Below are 20,735 nucleotides of genomic sequence, written 5' to 3'. Positions count from 1 at the left end.
ATGTCTTATCCAGCTGTGGGTTTATATGTGGTCATTCCAGGTTGCATCACAGCCCCTGAGCGAATTTTGTAAGAATTTTTCTCTCTTTCATTGTTTCTGCGTTTTGGTTTTAAAATTTATTTCTATAATGGGGTTTAGCTCATTTTCACTGCTGTGTTTGTGCCGCTCTGCGCACACTTGATTCCCTTATGGAGATATATCAATACATGGGTTTTAAGATTCTTATTACTCAGATATATTTCTCTGCGGTGTATAGGGTGTGTTGAGGCCAGTTCATTGAGCGAGGTGTAGATCTTGTCTGATACCTATTTGGTTTATTGAACGGTATCTGTGCTAATTTCAAACTCTGGTTTTATGCATCACCCCACCTCTCCTTTCCCCTTAAGCTGACATAAGTGTGTTTTCTAAATGTGAGACACTGTTCTGTTTTGTAATTCATTTTTTGTGCAGCCATATTTATCCTTCCTCTATAAGTGATATCTTATGATATGTTTCTTTTTCTGTTTGACTTATTTCAAGTAGTATTATCGGACCTCAATCCACTCTTTATCCTTCTACTAGCCTTATTACATTGATTTCATGGTGAAGAGATATTCCATTGTACATAAGTACCACATTTTCTTTATCCATTGTTCTCTTTCCTGGGATATTTAAGGTGTACTGAAGTTGAGGTTCTTGTAAACAGAGTAGCCCTAAACTGTGGTGTGCTTGTGTCTTGTTGATTTTTAGACTTCCCTAGATATACTCCCGTGATTGGAAGTGCCCTATGCTCTGTCGCTCTGTTTTTTAGATGATTTAGGAACCACCATACACTTCTCCAGAGTGGCTCTCGGCAGTTCACACACTGTCCATCAGCGTATAAAGGCTCCCTGTTCTCCATGGCCTGTCCTGCATTTCTGGTGTTTACAATTTTTTCGGATGGCCCTTTTGACCGGTGGGAAATGAGACTTCTTTGTTGTGCACATTTGCATTGCTTGCTTGCTTGGTTGCCCATAAAGTGCGTATGTGTTTTTTCCTGGATATATTCAGGAAATAACGCATACTCCCTTTTGGGCCAACTGCATCATTGTCGAAATTCTGCCGCTTTTCATGTGCTTTAAAGGCGAGTCCAATCTATCTCTTGAAATCTGTTTCTTGCAATTCTGTCTTGCATTCAGATCCTCTTCTTTGCCTTACCTCAACATATTTTTGGACGTTAGTTTTCATTTATAACTCTGCAGGTTTGTGAATTGCAGTGACCCTGAGCTCCATTTTTTAAGTTGCTCTTTTGTGAGCTGGCCTCAAAACCGCAGGATTGCTTCAGGCCCTATTTTGGCTCCGGCGAGGCGGGCTGAGCCTTTTTTTAATTCTTATTCTTAATGGGAAATTAGAGTGACATGTGCCCGTCCAAACCCCTACAACTATTCTCTCATTGTTTCCCCCTCTTCCCGTTCATCCTCCTCACAATTTGCAAAATGTGTGAAACAGAAGTTTAAATGTGCTGATTCTCTAAGTGGGGAGATTCTAAGTAACGTGGCTGGAATGATGAACAGGAGCACCAGGAGAGGATAAATGAGGTGCATTTTAGACACATCTCCCGATCACATGGTGTACAGTCCTCTGGGTTTTCCATGCATGTTTTAGCTGTAGGAAGATTCCTTCAACCTGCAGATTTGGGACCCATTGAATGGGTACCAGGTAGTATTACTTTAAAGGGTGTGCATTTCCTCACCCAACCTCACATTTCTCTTAGCGCGAACAGTTTCCAGCCTTATGTCTCATCCTGCTGTGGGTCTAGATGTGTTCAATCCATGTTGCATCACCGTCCCTGAGGAAAAGTTGTAAGAGGTTTTCTCTGTCTCTCTGTCGTTTATTTTTTTCAATTTATTACTATATTGGTTACAGCTGATTTTCAAAGCTCTGTTTCTTGCTGCTGTACATCCACTTGATTCACGTACAGAGAGACATCAATAAATTCTTTTTCAGATTCTTACCAGTCATAGATATTCTTTTCCGGTGACTTGAGTGTGCTGAGTGCAGTTCTTTTAGCTACCGTGTAGGCCTTGTTGATTATCAGTTTGGTATTTGGAATGGTATCTTTGCTAATTTCAACCTCCTGGATGATGCCTCACCCCTCCCCACCTTTCCCGTTTAGCAGCCTTACGCGTGTTTTCTACATATTTGACTATGTTTTTGTTTTGTAATTTATTTCATGTGTAGCCATTTTGGATTCCACCTTTAAGTGATATCTTATGATATGTGTCTTTTTCTTTTTGAATTATGTCACTTAGAATGATCATACGTAACTCCTCCGGAGTTGTTACAACTGGCCATATTTCATTGATTTCCAGGCTGAGTAATATTCCACTCTACATAAGTACCACATCTCTATCCATTTTTTCCCTCCAGAGACATTTAAGTTATATCCTAGTCGAGGATCTTTTAAACAGAGAGGCAGTAAACATTGGGGTGCCTGTGTCCTCTCGATTTTTGTTTTTCCCAAGATATACGCCCATGAGTGCAAGTGCCCTATGCTCTGTAGCTCATTTTTTAGATGCTTTAGTAAACACAATACACTTCTCCAGAATGGCCGTTGGCAATATACATTTCCACTATAAGCCTCACAGGGCTCCCTCTTCTCCTTGCCCTGTCCTGCATTTCTGGCGTTTACACTTTATGAGGATGGCTCTTCTGACTGATGCGAAGTGATATCTTTTGTAGTATTGATTTCCAGTGCCCACCTGTTTGGTTGGCTAAAAAAGTGTATGCCCTTTTCTTGAATATATACAGAAAAAAACGCATACAGCCTTTTTGGCCAACTGCAATGTCGGAAATGTTCAGCCCCTTTTCTTGTGCTTAATGGCGAATCCTTTCTACCTCCTCAAATCCCTTTCCTGCCATTCTCCCTTGCTTGCCAATCCTTTTCTTTGACTTTCCTCAAGACATTTTTCAGTGATAGATATTTTCAACTCTGCAGTTTCGTGAATTTTACTGCCCCTGAGTTCCATTGTTCAACTTGTGTTTATGGGAACTGGCCACAAAGCAGTGGGATTTCCTCAAGCCCTATACTGTTTCCATGGGCAACCCTAGCCTTTGGTCAATTCATCTTCCTGATTGGAAATTAGAGTGACATGTGCCTGTCTGAACACCTAGGACTTGTCTCTCATTGTTCCTCATCCTTCCGCTTCATCCTCTGGACAAATTCCAAACTGTACGCAACAGGATGTTGACAGTGTTGACATCTCCAAGTGGGGAGACTGTTAGTAAAGACGCTGGAGGGGTGAACCCGAGCACCAGGAGATGAGGAGATGAGATGCCTTTTCCAAACTCTTCCCGATCAGACGGTATACCATCCTCTGGGTGTGACAGACATGTTTTAGCAGTAGGAAGAGTCCCATTCATGTAAGGAGAACACCAGGGCTTTTTCAAAATCAGTGTCTCCCCGAAACCCAAACTGGGGAGTTTTTTAAGCTACGGCTACACATATGTTCATTAAGGGCCTTGGGAAGTAGGCAGAGTCCAAACTTTAGATGACTGAAGTCTTCAGGGTCAGAAGCACTCACCACCGGCTTCCCTTAGGTTACACTTTAACTGTCATTGATAGATGATGTCAATAAAAATATCTATTCTTTTTCCGATTATTTCCCCTTATAGGTTATTGCACAATATTGAGTGTAGTTCCCTGTGCTATACAGTAGTTCCTTGTTGATGATCTATTTTATACATAGCAGTGTGTATGTGTTAATTCCAAACTGTTAATTTATCCCTCCTCCCACCTTTCCCCTTTGGTAATAATAAATTATAAGATTTTATACTTCTCAGAAATGGGGGAGCTGAAAGAGAGGTATCATTTTCAATGGAAAAGCATTTAAAACAAGATTGAAGCTTTAACCAAGATTATTAGATGTACATCCTTGGAAAGAAATCACTTCATTTCTCTAATATTGACCTGACAAATAAGACAAACCTTTTCACTGAACTTGCTTATAATAAAGTGATGGAAATATCAAATGGAAGTGTTAGAAACATCTTATTTTACCCGAGCCTTATAAACTGTTCTATGTTAACTACAGTTTGGCTCACACATCTGTTCATTGAAGTTACAATAGTCTCAATTTCTGTTACTGATCCTCCAGAGTGGACCCCAACAAGGGTCCCCCTGCCCAGTGTCATTGGGGCCAACAGATAGAGACTGAGTTTGGTTCCCAAGCAAAGGAAACTTTATATTTTCATCAGAGAATGGAGAGGTGAGAGCATGCACTACCCCGTGGGCTGTGGGCTGGGCTGCTGTGTAGAGATCCTGTCAGAGTCAGTGAGAGGGAGGGGGCGGAGCTCTCAAGGGCCGGGTTGGCTGCAGCTCAGGCTCTATATCTCGGAGTCTGCACTGGGCCCCAGGAGCTGAGGTGTCGACCCAGCCATTCTGCACCAGGAAATCTGGTCTGAAGTGCCGGGTGTGGAACCTCTGCATGTGGGACCCTAGGAGCACGTGAAATTAGACAAAGCACAAAGGATAAAAAAGGTCAGACTTGACTTTATTGCCCACATTCTATTTTTATCTCCCAGGGATTTTTAATGGGCTTTGCTGGGGACAAACCCCTCCTCTGCCTTTTGTCCCGTTCCTCATTCTTGGAGTGCTGAGGGTGCAGACCCTTCTTCTGTAACTGCTGAGTGCTGAGTTGGGAGCCCTCATACCAGGGGACGAGGGTCAGAACTTCTCCCCAGCAGCCTCCAGGTGACGTTGATTGGCCCCAGGACCCCTGCCTCCCTGCTCGTCCGCCTGAGCACCAGCATTGGAAGTGTTATAGATTCTAATGACCTTTAAGGGTCCAGGAAAGAGATGTGCAGAGACGCTGTGGGGGCCGGTTTCACCCCACCCCACATTTGTTCGGCCACCTTAGGCTGACCGTTTCTGCCAGCCTAGATGCTCTGACCAGTAGTCTGCTCTTTCTTCAATTAGGCCCCTGAATTAACGTAAAAACAGCACCAGGTGTCAGAGCCCTGCCCGCTCAACTCCCAGACAGTCCAGGGTCAGTGGTGATCAAGGACCATGATGGCCACTGAGTCAACAGCCTTTTGAAGTAAACAGGAGTCCAGCCGGTCTTATTGGCCACCATCATCACGGTGTCTGTAGGCTTTTCTATGGTGACAGTGTGATATACGGTTCCCCCGCCAAGATTATTAGCTCCCCTCCGGGTGCAGGAAGTCCTGCAAGCAGTAGTCTACTCCTTCGGGACACACTATTGTTGTTTTATGAGAGAAACTCCAGGTCAAGTGATGTTCACACGAGTCGTCATGGTGCCCTGTTGCCCCCGGTTATCTCTCTGGATGTTGGAGTTGGAGGGCCTCCTCACTCGAGGTCGGTGTGCCCACAGAGCGAACCCTGCAACTTCAGGGCATGGTTGGTGATTAGGATCACCACGTGGGGTCCTTTTCCCTTAGGAGGGAGGTGGCCTTTTGGGCTGCTGATTTCCAGGTTTTTAGATACCGCCAGTATCTTGGCCAGATGTGGCAGTGGGCCAAGCCCCTTGGTGACTGTAGTTTATCCTACCTGGATGGCATTCTTGCGTTGTTCCATTTCAAGTGGTCCCAGTTTTTGCACTAATTCTCCAATGGCGATTCACCTTTCACCGGGAATGGAAAGGTCAAAGGGTTTAGCTCAATTAGGGAGTTCCAGGGCAAGGGTCTGAATTGACTGCTCTTTCCATTCTTGAAAGGCCACTTCTGGATTCTGTTCAAAAGGATCATCATCTTTTCCTTTCAGTGTTTCATATAGAGGCCCAGCTAGTAGACTGTAGTTAGGGATCCAGAAGCAGCAAACCCTGGCCTCCCCAGGAACCCCTAAGCTGTCTTCTAGTTTTAGAAAGGGGTAAGGCTGCAAATGGTTTCTTCCCTTTCCTGGGATGGGCTTCTCTGACCTTGTGTGAGAATGAAGCCCAGGCAGGTCACTGCAGTCTGTGATATTTGAGCTTTTTCTTGGACAACTTCTATCCTTTATTGGCTTGGTAGTTCAGAGGCCTCCTTAGTAGGGCTGGCGATCAGAATGTCGTCTGCATATTGAAGGAGGGTTTCCTTTTCCAGAGGTAGAACTTTTCGGTCTTTAGCTAAGCTTTCCCCAAAGATGGTGTGGGAATTTTTGAACCCTTGGGGCAAGACGGCCCGGAAGTATTGTTTTAGTTGTATGTTGAGTCCTGCCACTCACAAGCCAAAATTTCTTGTGACTCTGGGACTAATGGAATACAAAAGAAGGCATCATTGAAGACTAATACAGAATACCATGTCCTGGTGGTTGGTAGAATGACCAGCAGGGTGTAGGAATCAGGAGCAACTGGAGGTATATCCTCGGTGGCTTCACTGACTGTCCTGACATCCTTTACCAGGTCCCCAGCAGCCCATGGGGCTCTCGTGGTCAGGCCAATCCCAGGATATGGAGCTCTCCTGGGCAGGTACCCCACCCCCAACCCAGCCCACGGGGCTCTCATGGTCAGGCCCCTCCCAGGATACAGAGCTACCCTTGCAGGTACCGTGGCAGGGCTGGGCACACAGGAACCGTGCACATAGCCCTCATTGAAGAGCACCCCCAGCTCACCTGTCGCTCAGAGCTGACACAGAGCACCTCAGAGCAGGACTTGAACTAACAAACAGCAGCTCCGACAGGTCTGTGACCCTGGGCATCACTCTGTGTGGCCTCCCTCCACCTGGTCTTCCAGAGACTTCCACTGCACCCAGGGCACCAGGCCTCTGTCTCCAACCACCACCCACCCCTCCTCTCCCTGACTCCTGGGTTCCTCTCATTAGGAGAGGGTTTTCTTGAAGTTGTCTCCCACTCATGGGCCAGATAAAATGATTAGAAAACAAGCCAAAGCTGCAGCCCCTTGTCTATCCTGACTCTCAGGAGCCCACACCTGTTCCTTGGACCTGGCCGGTTCAGCAAGTTCCATTTTCTGCAACTGTGAGCCCCTGAGGGGTGATGATTGGCTGACCTGGGCAACCTTACCATGCCGGCCAGCCCTCCCCAGGTGTGCCTGGGTTGAGATCAATATAAATACCACTCCAGGCAGCAAAAGCCCCTGCAGCTGTGCCTGACGCCATTTTCTCTGCCCTGTCAGCAGTCTCGGGGCTGGGCTGGTGGGAGGGAGTGAGAGGCCACGGCTTTGTGGGTGGCCCAGTGTGAGTGGGGCTCTGCTGGACTTTCTGCAGCAGTTGCCAGGCTGCCACCTGCTAAAGAAGAGGATGTGTCACCCATACCTGCTGCTGGAATTTCTCCCTGGGCAGAGGTGAGGAAGGAAAAAAGCAGTGGGGGCAGGGACAGGACGGGTATCTCAGGCAGGGAAATGGAAATCTTCCAGAAGAGCACCCAGGGCCAGGACCATCCTGGCTGGCCTGCAGGCACCAAGTCAGCTGGCATGCTGTCACTCGTGTGGCTCCATGGCCCTTCCTCTAGGCTTTCAAGTCCTTGTATATATTCAGGTGTTTTACCTGGGAAGGGCGGGAACAGTTCAGCAGCAACTGGCCTGGGGCTCAGCTCACGTTTACTCACAGATGCCTCGGCACGGTGCCCCAGCTTTGCAATGAGGACGCTTGTTGTGTGGGGGCTGCTGGCTGAATGGGAGACGATTCCCCACCACTGACCAACTTCAGAATTGTTTACAACTGGAGCAAGTGCCCTGATACGGTTTTCCTCTGAGTAACTGGTGGGTTCTGTTTTTTTATTTCTCTTTTTTGTTTTTGGTTCAAGGTAGATTTTATTCCTCTTTTTTGTATTTACAGATATAAGCATGGAAATAATTTATTCATATAAATGTATGTGAAGGGAATAATTGTTTTTTCTGTTTTATTTTTTAAATTTTATTTCTTTTTAATTTTGAATTTTATTTTATATTTTTATACAGCAGGTTCTCATTGGTTATCTATTTTATACATATAAATGTTTACATGCCAATCCCAATCTCTCAACTCCTCCCACCACCACCCCTCCAAGAGCTTTCCCCCCTTGTTGTCCATACGATTGTTGTCTACATCTGTTGCTCTATTTATGCCTTGCAAAACGGTTAATCTGTACAGTTTTTCTAGGTTCCACATATATGCATGAATATACAAGATTTGTTTTTCTCTTTCTGACTTACTTCACTCTGTATGACAGTCTCTAGATCCATCGACGTCTCTACAAATGACCCAATTTCATTCCTTTCATGGCTTAGTAATATTCCATTTTATATATGTACCACATCTTTATGCATTCGTCTGTCTGTGGGCATTTAGGTTGCTTCCATTACCTCGATATTGTAAATAGTGATGCAATGAACATTGCGGTGAATGTCTCTTTTTGATTTATGGTTTTGTCTGGGTATATGTCCAGTCCTGGGATCGCTGTATCATATGGTAATTCTATTATTAGTTTCTTAAGAAACTCCATATTGTTCTCCATAGTGACTGTATCAACTTATATTCCCAACAATAGTGGAAGAGGGTTCCTTTTCTCCACACCCTTTCCAGCATTTGTTGTTTGTAGATTTTCAGATGATGCCCATTCTAACAGGTGTGAGGTGATACCTCATTGTTGAGTCCATTTCGTTGAGCAGGGGGTAGGTCTTGTCTATTACATATTTGGCTTATGGAACGGTATCTGTGCTAATTTCAATCTCTGGTTTTATGCAGCACCCCCTTAACTCACCTTTCCCTTTAAGCAAGCATAAGTTGGTTTTCTAATCTTGAGACCCTGTTCTGTTTTGTAATTCAGTTCATGTGTAGCCAAGTTTACATTCCGTGCATTAGTGATACCTTATGATGTTTCTTTTTCTGTGTGACTTATTTCACTTAGAATCATCATGCCTCAATCCACTCATTATGCTGGTACAGGCCTGGTGACACAGATTTCATTGCTGAGTGGTATTCTGTTGTACATAAGTACTGCAACTTCTTTATCAATTATTTGTTCTCTGGGATATTTAACTCGTACTGTAGAAGAGGTTCCTGTAAACAGAGCCGTCCCAAATTTTGGGGTGGCTGTGTCTTTTTGATTTTAATTTCCCTAAGCTATAGGACCATAAGTGGAAATGCCCTAGACTCTGTTGCTTTGTTTTTCAGATGTATCAGGAAACACCATACACTTCTCCAGAGTGGCTGTTGGCAATTTACATCCCGCCCATCAGCATAACAAGGCTCCTTTTTCCCCATGGCCTGTCTTGCCTTTCTGGATTTTACACTTTTCTCAGATGGCCCTTTAGACCGGGGGGAAGTGACACTTCATAGTAGTTCGGATTTCCATTGCAAGCTTGCTTGGTTTGCCAAAAAGGGCATATGTGTTTTTTCCTGAATATATTCAGGAACAAACTCATACGCCCTTTGTTGCCAAGTGCATCATTGTCGATGTTCTGCCTCTTTTCCTATGCTTTAAATGCAATTCCAGTCTACCTCCTGAAATCGGTTTCCTGAAATTCTGCCCCGCTTTCAAGTCCTTTTCGCAGCCTTACTTCAATATATTTTTGGACGTTATCTGTTATTTATAACTCTCCAGGTTTGTGAATTACAGTGCCCCTGAGCTCCTTTCTTCAACTCGCTTTCTTGTGAGCTGGCCGCAAACCCGCAAGACTGCTTCAGGCCCTAATCTGCTTCTGGCAGGGCACGCTGAGCCTTTGGTTAATTTCTCTTCCTGGTGGGAAATGAGTGTTAAATATACCCGTCCAGACACCTACCTCACTCTCAACCCCTTGGTGATGTGGGTCCTCTGGTTTGTGGCCACCTTTGCTGGGTTCCTCACCTTTCGATGATGTGGCCCCACTAGTGTGAGGACACTCCTGCTTGGTTCTCATCCACGTGGTTATGTGGACCCCCTGGTGAGAGTCTGTTCCTGGCTTTGTTCCTCACCCACCTGTGAGGGAGACCCTCTGCTGATAGGTCACTCCTGCATGGCTGGCACACATTGCCTTGGTGAAGTCAGCCGTGTGGTGGCAGTTGGAGCGTGCTGGGAATCTCCTCCCCCCGGTGATGAGGACCCTCTTGCGTCAGGCCCTAACTGCTGGACTCACCAACTTTTCTTAGGGAGCCTGGTGATGCTTTGGCACTCCTCGTAGGATCCCATCTCCATGGGGTTGTGGGCCTTCTGCTCTGAGGTCCCAACGGCTGGGTTGTTCACATTTTCATGATGTGGGCTCTCTGGTGTTCACAGAAGCCTGGATCCCATAGCCTCTGTGCTCTTGGCCGCCTGCTGGGAGGTTCCAACTGCTGGATTCCTCACTTTTTTAATTTTTTGGGCCCTCTGTTGTGAGGATCCTCCTGCCTGCCTCACTCCCATCCCCTTCGTGATGTGTGTCGTCTGGTTTGAGGCCACATGTGCTGGGTTCCTCACCTTTCGATGATGTGGGACCAATGGTCTTAGGAGACTCCTGCCTGGTTCACATCCCCTTGGTGATGTGGGCCCTCTGTTGAGAGTCTGATCCTGGCTGGGTTCCTCACCCATCTGTGAGGTGGGCCGTCTGATGTGAGGTCACTCCTGCCTGGCTTGCTCACCTCGCCTTGTGGACATGAGCCCTCTGGTGGCACTTGGAGCCTGCTGGGAGCCTCCTCTCCTCGGTGATGAGGGCCCTCTGGCATCAGGCCTTAACTGCTGGGCTCCCCACATTTTGTGATGTGCGCCCAGTGGTGCGAGGACACTCCAGCCAGGTTCACATCCCCATTGGGGTGTGGGCCTTCTGCTCTGAGGTCCCAAAGCCTGGGTTGTTCACAGTTTTATGATGTGGGCTCTCTGGTATTAGTTCACTCCTGCCTGCATCCCATAGCTTCTGTGCTCTGGACCGCCTGCTGGGAGGTTCCAAATGCTGGATTCCTCACCTTTCTTATTCTTTGGGCCCTCTGATTTTAGGCTACTCCTGCCTGCCTCACTCCCATTCCCTTTGTGATATGTGTCCTCTGATTTGAGGCCACATGTGCTGGGTTCCGCACCTTTCGATGATGTGACCCCACTGGAGGGAAGACAGTCCTGACTGGTTCCCATCCCCTTGCTGATGTGGGCCCTCAGGTGAGAGTCTGATCCTGGCTGGGTTCCTCACCCATCTGTGAGGTGGGCCCTCTACTATCAGGTAACTCTTGCCTGGGTTGCTCACCTCGCCTTGTTGACATGAGCCCTCTGGTGGCAATTGGACCCTGCTGGGAGCCTCCTCAGCTCTGTGATGAGGGCCCTCTGACGTCAGGCCCTAACTGCTGGGCTCCCCAACTTTTCTTGGTGAGCCCAGTGTTGCTCAAGCACTCCTCTTAGGTTCCCATCCCCATGGGGATGTGGGCCTTCTGCTCTGAGGTTCCAACGGCTGGGTTGATCACAATTTCATGATGTGGGCTCTCTGGTGTTAGTTCACTGTGGCCTGGATCCCATAGCCTCTGTGGTCTTGGCTGCCTGCTGGGAGGTTCCAACTGCTCGATTCCTCAACTTTTGTATTCTATGGGTCCTGTGTTGTGATGCTCCTCCTGCCTGCCTCACTTGCAACCCCTTCGTGATGTGGGTCTTCTGGTTTGAGGCCACATGTGCTGGGTTAGGCAACTTTCAATGATGTGGCCCCACTGGTGTGAGGACACTCCTGCCTGGTTCCCATCCCCTTGGTGATGTGGGCCTTCTGGTGACAGTCTTATCCTGGCTGGGTTCCTCACTCTTCTGTGAGGTAGGCCCTCTGCTGTGAGGTCAATCCTGCCTGACTTGCACACATCACCTTGGCGACGTGGGCCCTCTGTTGGCACATGGAACCTGCTGGGAGCCTCCTCCCCTCGGTGATGATGGCCCTCTAGCATCAGGCTCTAACTGCTGGGCTCCCCACGTTTTCTGATGTGAGCCCAGTGATGCCAGGACACTCCTGTCAGGTTCCCATCCCCATGGGGATGTGGGCTTTCTGCTCTGAGGTCCCAATGCCTGGGTTGCTCACAGTTTCATGATGTGGGCTCTCTGGTGTTAGTTAACTCCTGCCTGCATCCCATAGCTTCTGTGCTCTCGGCCGCCTGCTGGGAGGTTCCAAATGCTGGATTCCTCACTTTTTTTATTCTTTGGGCCCTCTGTTTTTAGGCTACTCCTACCTGCCTCACTCCCATCCCCTTTGTGATGTATGTCCTCTGATATGAGGCCACATGTGCTGGGTTCCTCACCTTTCGATGATGTGGCCCCACTGGTGGGAGGACAGTCCTGACTGGTTCCCATCCCCTTGGTGTTGTGGGCCCTCTGGTGAGAGTCTCATCCTGCCTCGGTTCCTCACCCTTCTGTGAGATAGGCCCTCTGCTGTGAGGTCACTACTGCCTGGCTGGCGCATGCCACCTTGTAGACGTGGGCCCTCTGTTGGCAGTTGGAACCTGCTGGGAGTCTCCTCCCCTCAGTTATGAGGGCCCCCTGGCGTCAGGCCCTAACTGCTGGGCTCCTAACATTTTCTGATATGTGCTAAGTGGTGCAAAGCCACTCCTGCCAGGTTCCCATCCCAATGGGGATGTGGGCCTTCTGTTCTGAGGTCCCAACAGCTGGGCTGCTCACAGGTTCATGATGTGGGCCCTCTGCTGTGAGTTCACTGCGGCCTGGATCCCATAGCCTCGGTGCTCTGGGCCACTTGCTGGGAGGTTCCAACTGCTGGATTCCTCAACTTTTATATTCTATGGACCCTGTGTTGTGAGGCCAGTCCTGCCAGCCTCATTCCGAACCCCTTGGTGATGTGGTTCCTCTGGTTTGAGGACACATGTGCTGGGATCCTCACCTTTCGATGATGTTGTCCCACTGGTGTGGGGACACTCCTGCCTGGTTCCCATCCCCTTGGTGATGTGGGCCCTCTGGTGAGAGTCTGATCCTGGCTGTGTTCCTCACCCTTCTGTGAGGTGGGCCCTCTGCTGTGAGGTCACTCCTGCCAGACTGGCACACATCGCCTTGGCGACGTTGGCCCTCTGGTGGCAGCTGGAGCCTGCTGGGAGCCTCCTCCTCTCGGTGATGAGTGCCCTCTAGCGTCAGGCCCTAACTTCTGAGCACCCCACGTTTTCTGATGTGAGCCCAGTGATGCCAGGACACTCCTGTCATGTTCCCATCACCATGGGGATGTGGGCCTTCTGCTCTGAGGTCCCAATGTCTGGGTTGCTCACAGTTTCATGATGTGGGCTATCTGGTGTTAGTTCACTCTGGCCTGGTTCCTCTAGCCTCTGTGCTCTGGGCCGCCTGCTGGGAGGTTCCAACTGCTGGATTCCTCACCTTTCTTATTTTTGGGCCCTCTGTTATGAGGCTCCTCCTGCCTGCCTCACTCCCAGCCCCTTGGTGATGGGTGTCCTATGGTTTGAAGCCACATGTTCTGGGTTCCTCACCTTTAGATGATGTGGCCCTACTCATGTGAGGACACTCCTGCCTGGTTCCAATCCATTTGGTGATGTGGGCCCTCTGGTGCGAGTCTGATCCTGACTGGGTTCGTCACACTTCTCTGAGGTGGGCCCTCTGCTGTGAGGTCATTCGTGCCTGGTTGGCACACATCGCCTTGGCGACGTCAGCCCTCTGGTGGCAGTTGGAGCCTGCTGGGAGCCTCCTTCCCTTGGTGATGAGGGTCCTCTGGCGTCAGGCCCTAACTGCTGGTCACCCCAAATTTTCTGATACGTTCTCAGTGGTGCGAGGACACTCCTACCAGAATTCCATCCCCATGGGGATGTGGGCCTCCTGCTCTGAGGTCCCAATGGCTGGTTTGCTCAGTTTCATGACATGGGCCCTCTTCTGTGAGTTCACTGTGGCCTGGATCCCATAGCCTCGGTGCTCTGGGCCGCCTGCTGGGAGGTTCCAACTGCTGGATTCCTCACTTTTTTATTCTATGTGCCCAGTGTTGTGAGGTTACTCCTGCCTGCCTCACTCCGAGGTCCTTGGTGATGTGGGTCCTCTGGTTTGAGGACACATGTGCTGAGTACCTCAGCTTTCGATGATGTGGCCCCACTGATGTGAAGACACTCCTGCCTGGTTCCCATCCCCTTGGTGATGTGGGCCCTCTGGTGAGAGTCTGATGTTGGCTGGGTTTCTCACCCTTCTGTGAGGTGGGACCTCTGCTGTGAGGTAACTCCTGCCTGGCATGCTCACGTTGCCTTGGCAATGTGAGCCCTCAGGTGGCAGTGGAGCCTGCTGGGAATCTCCTCCCCTCAGTTATGAGAGCTCTGGATAAAACACATATGCCCTTTTTTGCCAAGTGCATTATTTTCCAAGTTCTGTCTCTTTTCCTATGCTTTAAGAACTACTCCTGTGTACGTTCTGAAATCAGTTTCCAGCAATTCTGCCCGGCATTCAAGTCCTCATCGCAGCCTTACTTCAGTATAATTTTGGATGATAGCTGTCATTTATAACTCCGCAGGTTTCTGAATTACAGTGCCCCTGAGCTGCTTTCTTCAACTCGCTTTCTTGTGAGCTGGCCGCAACACCGCAGGATCTCCTCAGGCCCTAATCTAGTTCCAGCAGGGCACGCAGAGCCTTTGGTTCATTTATCTTCCTGGTGGGAAATGAGAGTTAAATTTGCCCGTCCAGACACCTACAGATAGTCTCCCATTGCTTCTCCTTATTGCTGTTCATCTTCCGAAGAAATTGCAAACTGGGCCAAACAGGAGGTTAAAGGCACTGACTCTCCAAGTGGGGAGAGTGTTAGTAAAGTGTCTGGAATGTTGCACCCGAGTACCAGGGGACGAAAACTGAGACACATTTGAACACGTTTCCCGATCACACGGTGGATCATACTCTTGGTTCCACATGCATGTTTTAGATGAAGGAAGAATCCCTTAAACATGGAGAGTTGAGACCCATGGAATGGGTACCATGCAATATGACTTCAAAGGGTCTGCATTTGCTCACCAAACCTCACCAATCCTATCACTGCTGCGTTTATGCCACTGTACACACGCTTCATTCTCTTCCGGAGACATATAAATCCATAGGTTTTAAGATTCTTACTAGTCAGGTATATTGTTAGGCGTTTAATATGGGGTGTTGAGTCCACTTCGTTGAGCAAGGAGTAGCTCTTGTCTATTACATATTTGGCTTATGGAACGGTATCTGTGCTAATTTCAATCTCTGGTTTTATGCAGCACCCCAACTCACCTTTCCCCTTAAGCAAGTATAAGTTGGTTTTCTACATTTGACACCCTGTTCTGTTTTGTAATTCAGTTCCTGTGTAGCCAAGTTTACATTCCATGTAGTAGTGATATCTTATGATGTTTCTTTTTCTGTGTGACTTATTTCACTTAGAATCATCGTACCTGAATCCACTCATTATGCTGCTACGGGCCTGATGACATAGATTTCATTGCTGATTGATATTGCATTGTACGTAATTACCACAACTTCTTTATCCATTTTTCGCTTTCTGTGATATTGAACTTGTACCATAAACGAGGTTCTTGTAAACAGAGCCGGCCCAAACTTTGGGGTGGCTGTGTCTTTTTTATTTTAATTTCCCTAAGCTATAGGACCATAAGTGGACGTGCCCTAGGCTCTGTTGCTTTGTTTTTTAGATGTTTCAGGAAACACCATACACTTCTCCAGAGTGGCTGCTGGCAATTTACATCCCGCCCATCAGCATAACAAGGCTCCCAGTTCTCCATGACCTATCCTGCCTTTCTGGATTTTACACTTTTTTCAGATGGCCCTTTTGACTGGGGGGCAGTGAAACTTCATTGTAGTGCAGATTTCCTTTGCAAACTTGCTTGGTTGGCCAAAAAGTGCGTATGCGTTTTTTCCTGAATATATTCAGGAAAAAACGCATACGCCCTTTTTGGCCAAGTGCATCATTGTGGACGTTCTGCCTCTTTTCCTATGCTTTACATGCAATTCCAGTCTACCTCCTGAAATCGGTTTCCTGCAATTCTGCCCCGCTTTCAAGTCCTCTTGTCAGCCTTCCTTCAATATATTTTTGGACGATAGCTGTCATTTATAACTCTGCAGGTTTGTGAATTACAGTGCCCCTGAGCTCCTTTCTTCAACTCGCTTTCTTGTGAGCTGGCCGCAACACCGCAGGATTGCTTCAGGCCCTAGTTTGGTTCCGGCATCGCATGCTGAGCCTTTCGTTAATTCCTCTTCCTGGTGGGAAATGAGAGTTAAATTTGCCCGTCCTCACAGCTCCAGCTAGTCTCTCATTGGTTCTCCCTATTCCTGTTCATCTTACGCAGAAATTGCAAACTGGGCCAAACAGGAGGTTAAAGGCACTGACTCTCCAAGTGGGTAGAGTGTTAGTAAAGCGTCTGGAATGTTACACCCGAGTACCAGGGAACGAAAACTGAGACACATTTAAAAACGTTCCCCGAGCACACGGTGGATCATACTCTGGGTTCCACATGCATGTTTTAGCTGAAGGAAGAATCCCTTAAACCTGGAGAGTTGAGACCCATGGAATGGGTACCATGCAATATGACTTCAAAGGGTCTGCATTTGCTCACCGAACCTCACCAATCCTATCACTGCTGCGTTTATGCCGCCGTACACACGCTTGATTCTCTTTCGGAGACATATAAATCGGTAGGTTTTAATATTCTTACTAGTCAGGTATATTCTTAGGCATTTAATATGGGGTGTTGAGTCCACTTCGTTGAGCAAGGAGTAGCTCTTGTCTATTACATATTTGGCTTATGGAACGGTATCTGTGCTAATTTCAATCTCTGGTTTCATGCAGCACCCCAACTCACCTTTCCCCTCAAGCAAGCATAAGTTGGTTTTCTACATTTGAGACCCTGTTCTGTTTTGTAATTCAGTTCTTGTGTAGCCAAGTTTACCTTCCTTGTAGTAGTGATATCTTATGGTGTTTCTTTTTCTGTGTGACTTATTTCACTTAGAATCATCATACCTAAATCCACTCATTATGCTGCTACGGGCCTGATGACATAGATTTCATTGCTGAGTGATATTGCATTGTACGTAAGTACCACAACTTCTTTATCCATTTTTCGCTTTCTGTGATATTGAACTTGTACCGTAAACGAGGTTCTTGTAAACAGAGCCGTCCCAAACTTTGGGGTGGCTGTGTCTTTTTGATTTTAATTTCCCTAAGCTATAGGACCATAAGTGGAAGTGCCCTAGGCTCTGTTGCTTAGTTTTTTAGATGTTTCAGGAAACACCATACACTTCCCCAGAGTGGCTGTTGGCAATTTACATCCCGCCCATCAGCATATCAAGGCTCCCAGTTCTGCATGGCCTGTCCTGCCTTTCTGGATTTTACACTTTTTTCAGATGGCCCTTTTGACCGGGGGGCAGTGAGACTTCATTGTAGTGCAGATATCCTTTGCAAGCTTGCTTGGTTGGCCAAAAAGGGCGTATGCGTTTTTTCCTGTATATATGCAGGAAAAAACGCATACGCCCTTTTTGGCCAAGTGCATCATTGTGGACGTTCTGCCTCTTTTCCTATGCTTTACATGCAATTCCTGTCTACCTCCTGAAATCGGTTTCCTGCAATCCTGCCCCGCTTTCATGTCCTCTTGGCAGCCTTACTTCAATATATTTTTGGACGATAGCTGTCATTTATAACTCTGCTGGTTTGTGAATTACAGTGCCCCTGAGCTCCTTTCTTCAACTCGCTTTCTTGTGAGCTGGCCGCAACACCGCAGGATTGCTTCAGGCCCTAGTGTGGTTCCGGCACGGCATGCTGAGCCTTTGGTTAATTCCTCTTTCTGGTGGGAAATGAGAGTTAAATTTGCCCGTCCAGACACCTCCAGCTAGTTTCTCATTGGTTCTCCCTATTCCTGTACATTTTCCGCAGAAATTGCAAACTGGGCCAAACAGGAGTTTAAAGACACTGACTCTCCAAGTGGGGAGAGAGTTAGTAAAGCGTCTTGAATGTTGCACCCGAGTACCAGGGGATGAAAACTGAGACACATTTGAACACGTTTCCTGATCACACGGTGGATCATACTCTGTGTTCCACATGCATGTTTCAGCTGAAGGAATTATCCCTTAAACCTGGAGAGTTGAGACCCATGGAATGGGTACCATGCAATATGAATTCAAAGGGTCTGCATTTGCTCACCGAACCTCACAAATCCTATCACTGCTGCGTTTATGCCGCTGTACACACGCTTGATTCTCTTTCGGAGACATATAAATCCACAGGTTTTAAGATTCTTACTAGTCAGGTGTATTCTTAGGCGTTTAATATGGGGTGTTGAGTACACTTCGTTTAGCAAGGAGTAGCTCTTGTCTATTACATATTTGGCTTATGGCACGGTATCTGTGCTAATTTCAATCTCTGGTTTCATGCAGCACCCCAACTCACCTTTCCCCTTAAACAAGCATAAGTTGGTTTTCTACATTTGAGACCCTGTTCTGTTTTGTAATTCAGTTCCTGTGTAGCCAAGTTTACATTCCGTGTAGTAGTGATATCTTATGATCTTTCTTTTTCTGTGTGACTTATTTCACTTAGAATCATCGTACCTAAATCCACTCATTATGCTGCGACGGGCCTGATGACATAGATTTCATTGCTGAGTGATATTGCATTGTACGTAAGTACCAAAACTTCTTTATCCATTTTTCGCTTTCTGTGATATTGAACTTGTACCGTAAACGAGGTTCTTGTAAACAGAGCCGTCCCAAACTTTGGGGTGGCTGTGTCTTTTTGATTTTAATTTCCCTAAGCTATAGGACCATAAGTGGAAGTGCCCTAGGCTCTGTTGCTTTGTTTTTTAGATGTTTCAGGAAACACCATACACTTCTCCAGAGTGGCTGTTGGCAATTTACATCCCGCCCATCAGCATAACAAAGCTCCCAGTTCTCCATGGCCTGTCCTGCCTTTCTGGATTTTACACTTTTTTCAGATGGCCCTTTTGACCGGGGGCAGTGAGACTTCATTGTAGTGCAGATTTCCTTTGCAAGCTTTCTTGGTTGGCCAAAAAGGGCGTATGCGTTTTTTCCTGAATATATTCAGGGAAAAACGCATACGCCCTTTTTGGCCAAGTGCATCATTGTGGACGTTCTGCCTCTTTTCCTATGCTTTACATGCAATTCCCGTCTACCTCCTGAAATCGGTTTCCTGCAATTCTGCCCCGCTTTCAAGTCCTCTTGGCAGCCTTACTTCAATATATTTTTGGACGATAGCTGTCATTTATAACTCTGCAGGTTTGTGAATTACAGTGCCCCTGAGCTCCTTTCTTCAACTCGCTTTCTTGTGAGCTGGCCGCAACACCGCAGGATTGCTTCAGGCCCTAGTGTGGTTCCGGCACGGCACGCTGAGCCTTTGGTTAATTCCTCTTCCTGGTGGGAAATGAGAGTTAAATTTGCCCGTCCACACACCTCCAGCTAGTCTCTCATTGGTTCTCCCTATTCCTGTACATTTTCCGCAGAAATTGCAAACTGGGCCAAACAGGAGATTAAAGGCACTGACTCTACAAGTGGGGAGAGTGTTAGTAAAGCGTCTTGAATGTTGCACCCGAGTACCAGGGGACGAAAACTGAGACACATTTGAACACGTTTCCTGATCACACGGTGGATCATACTCTGTGTTCCACATGCATGTTTCAGCTGAAGGAAGAATCCCTTAAACCTGGAGAGTTGAGACCCATGGAAAGGGTACCATGCAATATGACTTCAAAGGGTCTGCATTTGCTCACCGAACCTCACCAATCCTATCACTGCTGTGTTTATGCCACCGTACACACGCTTGATTCTCTTTCGGAGACATATAAATCCGTAGGTTTTAAGATTATTTCTAGTCAGGTATATTCTTAGGCGTTTAATATGGGGTGTTGAGTCCACTTCGTTCAGCAAGGAGTAGCTCTTGTCTGTTGCATATTTGGCTTATGGAACGGTATCTGTGCTATTTTCAATCTCTGGTTTCATGCAGCACCCCAACTCACCTTTCCCCTTAAGCAAGCATAAGTTGGTTTTCTACATTTGAGAACCTGTTCTGTTTTGTAATTCAGTTCCTGTGTAGCCAAGTTTATATTCCGTGTAGTAGTGAAATCTTATGATGTTTCTTTTTCTGTGTGACTTATTTCACTTAGAATCATCGTACCTGAATCCACTCATTATGCTGCGACGGGCCTGATGACAAGATTTCATTGCTGAGTGATATTGCATTGTACGTAAGTACCACAACTTCTTTATCCATTTTTCGGTTTTGTGATATTGAACTTGTACCGTAAACAAGATTCTTGTAAACACAGCCGTCCCAAACTTTGGGGTGGCTGTGTCTTTTTGATTTTAATTTCCCTAAGCTATAGGACCATAAGTGGATGTGCCCTAGGCTCTGTTGCTTGTTTTTTAGATGTTTCAGGAAACACCATACACTTCTCCAGAGTGGCTGTTGGCAATTTACATCCCGCCCATCAGCATAACAAGGCTCCCAGTTCTCCATGGCCTGTCCTGCCTTTCTGGATTTTACACTTTTTTCAGATGGCCCTTTTGACCGGGGGGCAGTGAGACTTCATTGTAGTGCAGATTTCCTTTGCAAGCTTGCTTGGTTGGCCAAAAAGGGCGTATGCGTTTTTTCCTGAATATATTCAGGAAAAAACGCATACGCCCTTTTTGGCCAAGTGCATCATTGTGGACGTTCTGCCTCTTTTCCTATGCTTTACATGCAATTCCTCTCTACCTCCTGAAATCGGTTTCCTGCAATTCTGCCCCGCTTTCAAGTCCTCTTGGCAGCCTTACTTCAATATATTTTTGGACGATAGCTGTCATTTATAACTCTGCAGGTTTGTGAATTACAGTGCCCCTGAGCTCCTTTCTTCAACTCGCTTTCTTGTGAGCTGGCCGCAACACCGCAGGATTGCTTCAGGCCCTAGTGTGGTTCCGGCACGGCACGCTG

Source organism: Leucopleurus acutus (genome assembly GCF_964270905.1).
Source record: "Leucopleurus acutus genome assembly, chromosome: 1".
NCBI lineage: Eukaryota > Metazoa > Chordata > Mammalia > Artiodactyla > Delphinidae > Leucopleurus > Leucopleurus acutus.
This window is presented reverse-complemented; position numbering follows the sequence as displayed.